The 13232-nt window shown below is 37.6% G+C and overlaps 1 protein-coding gene across 2 annotated transcripts in view; it reads left to right on the top strand.

Moving 5' to 3' along the window:
- The first annotated feature begins 953 nt into the window (after positions 1-953).
- The window catches only part of LOC103106770 (calphotin-like), an 84960-nt gene continuing 72681 nt past the window's right edge, over positions 954-13232 (top strand). For both annotated transcript variants that reach the window (XM_016426687.2, XM_007507226.3), the window contains exon 1: positions 954-1392. The gene's annotated coding sequence lies outside the window, so the exon portion shown is untranslated. The remainder of the gene's footprint in view (positions 1393-13232) is intronic.

Here is a 13232-nt window from a genome sequence, read left to right as displayed (position 1 = left end):
AGAAAGATAATGAGTTCGGTTTGGGCCAAATTTATTTTGCAAAGGTTTTATTTGTCTCTCGTCTCTATTTGGTGGGTAGCAAGTTGGAATTGGGTTGCCAAAAATGGGAGAAAGAAAGAAGGGAAAAGTCATTGAACTGAAGGAATCTCAGAAGGAATGATGGACAAGCAGGACAGTTTTGCAGTTACAAGTTCTGGCTGGCCCAAAAGAAAAGCTACGAAATGTGAAGATACTTCCCTGCTTCCCCCACTCCTTTTCAGATGGGGTTCACAAGTACACAACATTATAAAGATGCTTAGATTTTTTTTCTCCTATAGTAATTGATTTTGCTGATTAAAATACATTTTCCTTTCTTTTATTTTTTTTAACAATATTTTATTTGGTCATTTCAAAACATTATTCATTGGAGACAAAGATCATTTTCTCCCCCCCCCCCCCCATAGCCGACGCGTGATTCCTCTGGGTATCACATGTGTTAAACATGATTCAAACCCATTTCCATGTTGTTGGTATTTGCATTAGAGTGTTCATTTAGAGTCTCTCCCTTTCTTTTATAAAACAAGTCTTGGTTAGGTAGGATGACTCTCTGGGAGGGGATGGGAAAGGGAAAACAAAAAGTATCCAAAATGTATTTAATAACTAAAATCACACATTGAATTTATTATCTTAAATATTATCTTTAAAATATTATCTTAAAATTAAAATTATCTTAAAAAAGAAAAGCTTGCTATCTATAGTAGAGATCCCCATTTCCTACAAATCTAAAGAGCATCCTAGTGGATGTTTGTCCAATACAGCATTTTTTAAATGGGAAAACCCAAAAGATGGAAAGGGGAAACTCTTTCAGATGTAAAGGAAGCCATGCAAGCATTCCACACCTAGGAATAGCTCAACTGCATATGAAAAGGTCTGAGTAGACAATGAATGTCCCTCCCAGGAAAGAGATAATGCCCATTCCTGAACTGCCCAACCTCCAGGTCCAGCCTAGCTCAAGGATTGGCTAAACAATCAGCCCTAGAGCAGCCAGGCTCTGCTGGGGAGGAAAGAGCCAGCTTAACTGCTTTGTGACCTTCTCTGGTCTGGCTGGCAACACCTTGATCAATGCAGCCCAGAAGCCTTGACCAACCTGGAAAGAGCAAAGGCAGGCAAACCACCCATCCATCAACTAGCCATGGTGCACCTTGAGAGGAGCCAGCCTAGCCCAGCAGTGGAGTAACTTGTCAATCACCAATGCCGCCATTAATTTCATGAAGACTGTGCCAAGGAAAAAGGACACTGAGGCCCTGCTACCCTCAAGTTGTAAGGTGCCTTGGCCAGGTGTGCTCCCTACCAGTATGCCTCACTTCCACTTTAACTGACATCCTTCTGCATCTTCGGAGCATGTCTTTGAGGGTGAGTATGCTCCAGGTCCCTGTTCTTGCTATGTTATTTCAATGGAGCAGGTCCTTTATCATCAGTCCATCTATGCACTCCTACTCACAGGTCAGGCCTGTATAGTGGGTGCAGCTGACTGCTTTCTGGAGGTTCTAGGAATTGTTCTGAGGGCCCTGTCATGCCCACATCCCTAACTGATTCTCTCAGCTCTGATTAGAATTCCTCCATCCATGTGTTGGGTTGCTATTGGGCCACATGACTCCGAACCGGTTTATACATAGGCCCAGAAGTGTTTCTGATTCTTTCAGCCAGTCAAAAGGGGTCTTCTATGGAACTGGATTTGTAGTTCTCCAATGATAGCATTTTAAGGCTCTCAAATATTAAGGAATTGTTCATTCACTTTTGGATTGCGTGATTCAGTTAAACTCTCTAGGCCTTCTTTCATTCATTACATTACTTGGGGTGTGGGTAGAAACCCCAGTCTTAAATGAATAAATGACTCCTCTTTTTAAAAATCATTTTTTGTAGGTAGCAAAAATCTATTTTTCTCTCCCACTAGGAAAAAGGAAAAGAAAAAACTCAACAGATATACACAGTCAAACAAAACAAATTCCTGAAGAGCCCATATTCACTAAATGTATGTCTTATTCTGAAGATGATCAGAGTTTTTAAGTTTTTCAAAATTGTTTGTCTTTACAATATCACTGTTGTTATATAAGTTGTTGTCCTGGTTCTGCTCACTGTGCTCTGTACCATTTCACATAAATCTTCCTAAGTGTCTCTGACATCATCTGTTATAATTCTTTTAAACCTCACCCCCCATCTTAGAATCAATACTAAATATTAGTTTCTAGGCAGAAGAATGATTAGGGCTAGGTGATTGTGGCTAAGTGACTTGCTCAGGATCACATAGCTGGGAAGCGTCTAAGGCTAGATTAGATCCCAGGACCTCTTTAGGCTTGGCTCTCTATCCACTGAGCTGGCCCTTCCTTCATAATTTGTTGTGGCATAATACTATTCCTTTACATTCATATGCTGTAATCTGTTTAGCCTTTCCCCAATTGATGGCCATATTGTACTCTTTGTTTCCACTTCTTTACCACCACAAAAAGAGCATCTATAAATATTTTTGCACACTTGGGTCCTTTACTTCTTTTTTAAATTGCTTTGGGGTATAATCCTAGAAGTGGCATCACTGGGTAACAGTTTAGTGAACTTTTGGGCATAGCTCCAGATGATATTAGAGAATGATTGGACCAATTCATGGATTTGGGTGAATTAATGTGTCTGCATTCCCACAAGCCCTTGCAACATTTGTCATTTTCGTTTTTCATCAACCTTTCCAATCTGATGGGTGTGAAATAAAACCTGAGTCATTTTAACATGCATTTCTCCAAATATTAATGACTTAGAACAGTTCCCCATATGCTTATTAATAACTGGGATTTCTTCTCTTGAGAGTAGTCATAAAAGGTCCTCTGACCATTTATCAACTGGGGGATCAATCGATCAATCAATTAATCAATAAAGTTATTAAATGTCCAGTTTGTGCTAAGTGCTAAGGATACAAAAGAGGCAAAAGATTGTCCCTGCTCTCAAGGAGCTTACAATCTAGTTAGGGAGACAGTATGTAAACAAATGTATAGAAAGCAAGCTGTTTATCTGATAAATAGGAAATAAATAGGAGAGAAAGGATCTGATAAATAGGAAATAATTACGGTGAGAAAGCATTGGAATTCAGAAAGGTTGAGGAAGGCTTCTTGTAAAAGGCAGGATTTTAATTGGGGCCAAAAGCCAGAGAGCTCACTTTGCTCTTGTCAACCTGGAAAAAACACACAACCACTAAAGTAGTCTATTCAGGAAAGAGAGAGTGCTCGGTATTTGGTGGCCAGGCCACACACTTAGTCAAGCACCTAAAAACCACACAGAGCCAAGGGCTCTGGGACTCTGGGAATGGTATCTCTGTGAGAAGCTGCAAGATGATTCTCCCAAGAACTATGGAACTTGAGCAACTTGCATACCTCTTGGGGAACTGGGGACAGGGAAGCAGGATTGATTGGCTTTACCTTGACTACAAGGAAATAGAAGTCCAGGACAGGATTATCAGGGAGAGGCTGATGCTCTACAGTGGATACAAAAGGGAAAGGGCCTGGGAGAGGACTTTATAAAGGGAGAATCTTCTAAGACAAAAAGGTACTTAACATTTGATGAAGTCTGCTAGCCCCACCTAACTGGGACCACCAATGGACACTAAGATCCATTGTTCAGTCTGAAACTGGTCAGTCTGGGATTTCCCTCAGGATGATTTCTCAGGGGACTGGGGCAAATTTGGGGTTTCCAAAAACCCAGTTAATGCTCTTTACCATCTCTTATAAATCCAAGAAGCTAGAGAGATCTGTAGTCTGAGCAGAAGAGGGAGAGTGTTTCAGGCATGAGGGACAGCCAGAGAGAATGCCGGGAGCCCAGAGATAGAGTATCTTGTTTTTGGAACAGCCAGGAGGCCAATGCCAACTGGATTAAGAAAACATGTTGGGGGGGGGGGCAGCTAGATGGCTCAGTGGATTGGGAGCCAGGCCCGGAGATGGGCGGTCCTGAGATCAAATCTGGCCTCAGACACTCCCCAGCTGTGTGACCCTGGACAAGTCACTTAATCCCCATTACCTAGCCCTTTCAGTCTTGGAACCAATACACAGTATTGAGTCTAAAATGAAAGGTGAGGGTTTGAAAAAAAAAAAGAATATATGTTGGGGAGTAAAGTATAAAAAGACTAGAAAGGTAGGAGAGGACTAGGTTATGAAAGGCTCTGAATACCAAACAGAGAATTTTGTATTTACTCTGGGGAGGCTATCAGAAACCACAGTAGTTTACTAAGTATGATACTGATATCATTAGATTTATGTTCTAGGGAAATCATTTTAGTGGCTGTTTGGATGATGAATGGAAATGACTCTTCTTATATATTTTTATGAATTTACTATATATCTTGGAAATAAAAATCTTATAAAAATTTGCTAAAAATTATTTTCCCCAATTAACTACTTCCTTTCTAATTTTAGTTACATTGGTTTTGTTTATGTAAAAATTTTAATTTTATGTAACGAAAATTATCCATTTTATCTTACATATTCTACAGTATTCCTTGTTTTGTCATGAACTTTTCTCTTATCCATAGATTAGAAAGGGAAGAGCTTTCTTGATCTTGTCTAATTTGTTTATAATGGGACCTTTATATCCAAGTCATATATACATTTGGAGCTTATCTTGGTATATGGTATGAAGTGTTGATCTAAACCTTGTTTCTGCCAGACTTCTTTCCAGTTTTCCCATAGTTTTTATAGAATTATTATTTGAGTCTTCGGATTTATCGAACACTAGGCAGTTACTAGGTGTGTTTGTTTCAGTGTATTATATTCCTAATCTGTTCCACTAATCAATAGACCTCTCAGTGTTTTAACCAGTACCAAATCACTTTAATGATTAATGCTTCATATTGTGGTTTGAGATCTGGTACTACTAGGCCTTATTCTTTCAACTTTTTCCCATGATTTCTCTTAATATTCTTGACCTTTTTTGTTCCTCTGAATATATTATGTTATTATTTTTTTCTAGCTGTATAAAGTAATCTTTGGGTAGTTTGATTAGTATAGTACTGAATATATAAATTAGGTACAACTGTCATTTCTATTATATTATCTCAACCTACCTAATGTTTCTCTACTTTTTTTAGGTCTGTGTTTATTCCTATAAAGGATATTTTGTAGTTGTATTTATAAAGTTATTGCATTTATTTTTCACAAATCAACCCTTAAGTATTTTATATATATATAATTATTATTTTAAGCAGAATTTCTCTTTCTATCTTTTCTTGTTAGGTTTTGTTAGCAGGCAGACATTTTTTAATTGATGCTCTAGGTCAGAGATGTCAAACACGTGCCCTGTTGTAGTCTCAAATGTGGGTCAAACCAGATTAAAATTTAATTGGGAAATGTTTAACAAAATCATTTTTAAAAGAATACTGTGCAAATGTTAATTTGTGGCAAATATGCAGCCTTTAGATATCCTTTCTTTTCTTTTCTTTTTCTTTTTGAAACCCTTATTTCCATTGGTTCCAAGACTGAAGAGTGGTAAGAGCTAGACAACAAGAGATAAGTGACTTGCCCAAGGTCACATAGCTAGGAAATGTCTGAGGCTAAATTTGAACCCAGGACCTCTCATTTCTGATCCTGGCTCTCAATCCACTGAGCCACCTAGCTGCCCCCCCTAGATCCTTTTTGGTTTTGACTTGTGCTTCACTCCCATTGTACTTTAAGTTAGAGTTGGATCTTACCAAGGACATTGGTTGTATTGGTAGGAGAGTTCATTGCCAGAGTTTGGGAGGGAATATTTTGTGTCAAGTATTTTGACAATACCATCTTAGTAAATTCCTTTTACATAAGCTAATTGATGTCTACTAGCTAATTATTGATGAGGAACACACAATTGGAGGCTGAAGAGCTATAAGCACTAGAAACCTACTGATTAAATTGTAGAAGTTCCCTTTTGAGGACTCAACCAGGCATTGTAAATGGGAGTTGACTGAGCAGAGGAAGATCCTACATGAACATTCAAACAAGCAAAAAGTATCTCAGAGGAACTGATCTGACTTGTAAAATAAACACAGGAGGCAGCTAGGTGGCTAAGTGGATTGAGAATTAGACCTTGAGACTTGAGGTCTTGGGTTCAAATCTGACCTCAAATACTTCCTAGCTGTGTGACTTTGGGCAAGTCATTTAACTCCCCATTGCTTATCACTTACTGCTCTTCTGCCCCCTTGGAACCAATACACAGTGTTGCCCAAATGATGTATGAATCACCTTTCCCAAAGATAGGAGGAAAAAAAAATCTATATATATCTAAATAAAAATTATAACAAGTCCCTGATACATATTCAAGGTCTAATAGAGGTAACTTATATCCTACCAGCATGTAGGTCAGGTGCAATGGTATTGCAGGTACCTACCATCTGCCATGATTAAAGAAATTTGCTATGCCAAATTAAAGAGAGGGACAGAAATCTGACAACGAGGAATGTGACCCCTTAGTCTGATTACTACCCTATACAAGAGTCATCAGGGCCAAATGAGGGTGTTCTTATGTCTTACAGGCTAAGTCAGAAGAGCTCAACCTCATTCTTTGCTGAACAGTTGATCTTTCAACCCTACCCTGAGACAGTGCACCTGATCTTGGCACTGACATATATCATCTCTAGGGGGGTTGTTGACATCCGTGATCATCTGCTTATCAGCACTGATCATTGGCTTGTTGGCCATCCCTTTGTAGTTTTCCTAGAATCAGATTCAAACATCAGTTACAGTCCCATAAGGTTTAATCACCAGTGGCAGGTTTCAATAGTCTTAGCTTTGAGGTATGCAGTGTTGTCAGGGCTGTTAGACATTGTAAACATGTTCTTCAATACCGAGTATCAGGTATGATTCCACAAACTCATTTAAAGAAATCATATTTAAAATGAACAAAAAGAGAGGAAAAAATATATCAAAAAGATAATTTCTCCAACCCCAATAAGTGATGTAATAGTTAAACATGTGTTTTAAATGCCTGTTAAGCCCAAGCTTTATTTGCTAGTGGCTCTTGCCACTTAGTTTATCAGAAAAAAAGAACATAGGCTTGTGTGCAAATTACTGGAATATACCATTCATTGTGCACGTCAACACATACCATTCATTGTGCCCGTCAACATATTTTTTTTAATTTTATTTAGTCAATTCAGAACATTATTCCTTGGTTACAAGAATCATCTTCTTTCCCTCCCTTCCCTCTCCCCACCTTGCCCATAGCCCACCCACAATTCCACTGGGTTTTACATGTGTCCTTGATCAGAATATATTTCCATATTGTTGATGTGTAAACATATATTTTAAAGAATACAGATATGATTTCTTCAAATTTAAATAGATTATATCTCTACTATAGCCATGATTCTCAGAATGCATATACATAGGTTTTTCCCTTGCTAAAAGTTTGGCATAGAGTTTAGTACAAGATAGGGTTACCCAGTGTCAATATAAGGTCCCAGTTTTACATAAGAGCTATGAATCCAAGAGTCTTTCTCTTCAATTTTGACAGCAGTTGGAGGAGTTAGCAAAATTTGGAAGGGCCCTCCTAAGCAGGTCGAGTCCCTCCAGTTCACTGGAAGTTCTTTTTATACACCTTGTCTCCTGGGTGTAGATCATGGAATGAGAGGAGTCCTGCCTGTACTACTACCTCAGAGTTGTGAAGTTCAAATAATTTGCCCTGTAATTCCTGAATATGAAAAGCAACAGAGATGTGTCCTCCCTCCCCTTCCCCCCAGTAATAATGTATATGTAGGGGGAAAAGGTTTTTTTTTTAAACTTTTTTTTTCAATTAAGTATAGAAACAATTTTTTACAATTGTTTTCTGACATTTTGCAATCCAGATTCTCTCCCTCCTTTTTTTCCCTACTTCCCAAGGTGGTAAATGGTCTGTTATAGATTATCCCAGTGCTTTCATGCAATACACATTTCCATATTCCTCATGCCCTGACAGAAGACACATTTCACACATACAATAAAAAAATCATGAAAGAAATAAAATGAAAGATGGCATGCTCTGATATACAATCAAATTCCAACAGTTTCTTCTATGACTTTGGATAGTATTTTCTCATGAGTCACTTGGGTTATCTTGAGACCATTTTTTTTCTGATAATAGTTTAGTTCTTCACAGATGATTATCATATAATACTTCTATTACTATGTACAATGTTCTCCTGGTTCTGCTCACTTCACTTTGCATCAGTTCATATAGTCTTTTTAGGTTTTTCTGAATTCATCCTGTTTGTCATTTCTCATAGCATAATAGTAATCAATTACAACCATATACCACAACTTGTTCAGCCATTCCCCAATTGATGGAAACCCTCTCAATTTCCAGTTCTTTGCCACTATAAAGAAAGATGCTAAAATTATTTTGTGCAAATGGGAATTTTTCCCTATCTGTATAGGATACAGACTCAGTAGTGATAGTGCTAGGTCAAACCCTAGTTTTATGGCCCTTTGGGCCTGGTTCCATATTGCTTTCCATAATGGTTGTATCACTTCACAGTTCCACAAGAAGTGTCCCAATTTTCAAATATAACTACCAACATTTATCATTTTTCTTTTTGATCATATTAGCCAATCTGATAGGTGTGAGGTGGAATCTCAGGGTTGTTTTAATTTGCATTTCTCTAATCATTAGTGACTTGGAGTATTTTTTCATGTGACTATAGATAATTTTAACTTCTCTATCTGAGAATTGCCTGTTCATTTCCTTTGACCAAATATCAATTGGGAAATGCTTTATATTCTTCCAAAGTTGACTCAGTTCTCTATATATTTGAAAAATGAGGTCTTTGTCAGAGACACTTGCTATACATTTTTCCTTCCAATTAGTTATTTCCCTTCTAATCTTGGTTGCATTGGTTTTGTTTGTGCAAAACATTTTAAACATGACATAATCAAAATCATCTATTTTGTTTTTCATTATGTTCTCTGTCTTGTTTGATTATAAATTCTTCCCTTATCCATAAGGCTGACAGGTAAACTTTTCCGTATTCCCCTAATTTATTTATGGTATCACTCTTTATTTCTGGATCACGGATCCTTTTTTACTTTATCTTAGTGTATGGTGGGAGTGTTAATCTATGCCTAGTTTCTGCCATATTGTTTTCCAAATTTCCCAGAAGTTTTTGTCAAATAGTGAGTTCTTCCCCAATAGCTTGGATCTTTGGGTTTATTGAACACTAGGTCACTACTATGATCATTAACTGTCATGTGCTGATTTCCTAATTTAATCCATTGATCCACTATTCTATTTCTTAGCCAGTACCAAACTGTTATGATAATTACTGCTTTATAGTATAATTTGAAATCTGGTATGGTTATTCCTCCTTTCATATTTTTCTTTATCAATTCCTTTGATATTCTTGACCTTTTGTTCTTCCAGAAGGATTTTGTTATTATTCTTTCTAGTTTCAGAAATAATTTTTGGCAAGTTTGATTGGTATGGAACTGAATAGGTAAATTAATTTGGGTAACTTTGTCATTTTTATTACATTGGCTGAGTCTATCCATGAGCAATGAATATTTTCCCAGTTGTTTAGTTCTGACTTTATTTGTGTGAAGTATTTTGTAATTGTGTTCATATAGTTACTGGATTTGTTTAGGCAAGTATTTTATATTGTCTACTGTTACTTGAAATGGAATTTCCTTTTCTTTCTCTTACTGTTGAACTTTATCGGTGATTACTAGAAATGCTGATGATTTATTTGGGTTTATTTTGTATCTTGCAAGTTTGCTAAAATTGTTAATTGTTTTTATTAGTTTTTTGGTTGATTCTCTCAGGCTTTCTGTGCAAAACCATCATATCATCGGCAAAGAATGATAGTTTGGTCTCCTCATTGCCTATGCTAATTCCTACAATTTCTTTTTCTGCTCATATCATTATCACTAGCATTTCTAGTATAATATTAAATAGTAGTGGTGATAATGGGCATCCTTTCTTAACCTCTGATCTTATTGGGAAGGATTCTGGTTTGTTCCCATTACAGATGATGCTAGCTGATGAGTTTTTTTTTTTTTTAATCCTTACCTTCCACCTTAGAATGGATACTATGTATTGGCTCCAAGGGAGAAGAGCAATAAGGGCTAGGCAATGGGGATCAAGTGACTTGCCCAGGGTCACCACAGCTAGGAAGCATCTGAGGCTAGATTTGAATCCAGGACCTCTCATCTCTAGGCCTGGATCTCAATCTACTAAGCTACCCTAGCTGATAGGTTTAGCTGATAGCTGATGCCCTTTATCACTTTAAGGAAATCTTTTATTCCAATGTTTTCTAATGGCTTAATAAGGAATGGGCATTATATTTTATTAAAAGCTTTTTCTTCAATGGAATCTTTGGTTTTTTTTTTAAACCTTTCTCTTCTGCCTGAGTAACAACTCATAAGACAGAAGGGCAAGGGTCAGTCAATTGGGGTTAAGTGACTTGTGCAGGGTCACACAGCTAGAAAGTGTCAGAGGCCACATTTGAACCCAGGCCCTCTCGACTCCAGGCCTGGGGCTCTAGCCACTGTGTTACCTACCTGCCCCCTTAATTGCTTTTTAACCACTAGGCAAATTCCAATTATAGATTTTTATACTCACTTTTACAAAGTTTCATAATAACTAGAAATCAGTACATGGGGCCAACCTTAGGCAAGTCTATGATAGAGACAGCCTTATCTCAAGCTCTGCAACTTCCTTTCAACATTTCCCATTCTAGGCCACCCAGAGTATCCATTCTAATCTGTGTTCATTTTACTGACCATTGCTCTTTTAATCTTCCTAAAACAATACATTTATCATATCAATCCTCTACTCCCAAGCCTTTATTAACTCCTCCCATCAATCTCCTTGGTCTGACATTCAAGGCCTTCCACAGCCTAGTTTCTGCTTAGGTTTTTAGCCCTTTCCCACAGTTGGACTAAATATAAGAGAAATGTGGTCACCAAAATCAATATATCTCAAGTCAAATAACTTTTTAGCAGTATTTATTTATAAAATAGAAGGCAAGAGTGAAAGTAGAGAAATGAGAAAGAGGGTAGAGAAGGTATCTATTCTATCACACTAGTTAATTACTCTGCCCTGGTTTGAACCAGGCAGGGCTCGTTAACTCTCCACTGGAGGATCATGGGTCAGAGGGGCCAGTGGTGAATAAAGCAAGGGTTCCAGCCACAAGGCCTCCTCCAAGACAGGGGGGCCTTTCCAGAAGCTAGTCCCTTCAGGAGCCAGGAAAGGAGTCAGCCCTTTTCACCAACCCATGTGGTAGTCCAAAGAGAAGATCCAAGAGCAGTCTTACCAAAAGCAGTCTGAGATCCCAAGCCAGACCTCATCCAAGGCCAAGTTCGAAGGAGAAAGAGTTGATCACAGGAAGTTGCAACTACTTTTAAAGACCCTTCTTCGCATCACTTCCTATACCTTCCTTCTACTTTATGTGAAGCAATCACAGGTTTTAGAATTTTCTTAGGACTGCCCAGGGGACAGTCAGTTGTTTCGGAGTTGTCACCCTGTTTAACACGTGAGTTGTGAACCTCCCCTCAATTAAGAAAATGTAGGGGTGTATATGATTCTGGTGATTAAATCTAAAAGTGGGCAGGAGAGAGTTAATCACATCTTCACAATATTTTCCCCTGTGATTCTTTGGAAGACTAGTCTCTTCATGGATCATTTGACATAATCATCTTATAACCCTAAAAATCTTCTAACTGCAAGTGCATTCAATATTGCACCTTCTAAGAGGAAACTACAATAGTTTGAGATAAGAGGGAAATAGAAGAGAGAGAAAGCAAAACCAGTGTTTGCTAGGCACATTGACAAAAAAACAATTAGGAGGAGGTCCCCTTTGGCATTTATTTGTTCCTGGAGACCATAGGGAGCAAAGAAAAAAATTAGTATGAATGTTGAAGAATAAAAATAAGAAATGAATATGGTGTGCAATTAAAACAACCTCAGCCTGATCTATTTCAAACAAGTTATCAATGCTAAAAAATACAGTCAGGGGGAATATTTATTATTTTCCATTTTATTATTCTTTTATAGATAAAGGAACTGAGGCTTAGAGGAATTCAATAGAATTATAGCATAGAATCTAGAACGGAAGTGACTTTCGATATCACTTTATAGATGATGCTGTGTCTGGGAGAGGTTAAGTGATAACTATAGTCACACATACAGCAAGTAGATCTTGAATTTGAATCCAGGTCCTTTGGCTCCAAATTCAAAGCTCTTTCTATCATACCATGCTTTCTCATCCATGATGAAAGGCAGTGGGAGGTCAGAGCTGGCATTTTCATAGCTAGCATTATACTATGTTTTAAAGTTTGCAAATCATGACAATGCATGTATACCCCAGATCAAATCTCCTGCCAGCACTAGGAAAGGGAAGAGAAGGGAGGGAGGGAGATAAGTTTGAGCATATAACTTAAGAAAACTTACATGGAAATTTGTTATTACCCATAATTGTTAAAAATAAATTTAAAAAATTAAATTTGCCAATCCAGTCACTTTATGAATACTATTTCATTTTCTCTTCACCAGAGCCCTGGAGGCAGATGTTATTGTTACGTCTATTTTACAAATAAAGACATCCTGGATCAAGTACAGGATTTGGTGTCAGGAGGACATAGGTTTGAATCCCACCTCAGATATTTATCAGCCCTGGGACCCTAGATAAGACACTGTGAAGATTAATGAATGATTACCCTAACAAGTTGGTTGTTAGTCTAATTTCACACAGACAGAAGATTTAGGAATGACTCCTATATCAAAACAAGTGGTCTCCTATCTGTTCAAACAGAACCAATTCAATTTTTTGCATTTTTGTTTGATTCTTGTCATACCCAGCATATCTGGTGTCAAAGAAAGTAGTGATAATATCTACGCATGAGGCTTCTGTGTAGATTACAGCAAGGCTTGAGATTCTCTCATCCCTGACTCTCAGAGCATATTGTACAACATATTTTTCCCTCCCCTGACCCATTCCTGCCTTGGCACTGATGTCACAGAACATCAAAATAGAAGTTAATTTTATTTAGAAATAAAAATATATTTAGCCTCTCTCTAAGACCCGACGTCCAAAGCCTGGGCTGGGCAACCTTGGACAAAGTTCTTTAGTTTCTTTGCCCCTCAGTTTCCTCATCTATAGCATTAGCTACCCTTCAGAGTTGTTATCAAAAAAGTCCTTTATAAGCTTTAAAACACTAGAAAAATGAGATTTATTATATAGACCCTAAACCCCATCCTTTTTTTTGTTCCCATTTGGT

The sequence above is a fragment of the Monodelphis domestica genome, chromosome X, assembly GCF_027887165.1.
Source record: "Monodelphis domestica isolate mMonDom1 chromosome X, mMonDom1.pri, whole genome shotgun sequence".
NCBI classification, from domain to species: domain Eukaryota; kingdom Metazoa; phylum Chordata; class Mammalia; order Didelphimorphia; family Didelphidae; genus Monodelphis; species Monodelphis domestica.
This window is presented reverse-complemented; position numbering and strand designations above follow the sequence as displayed.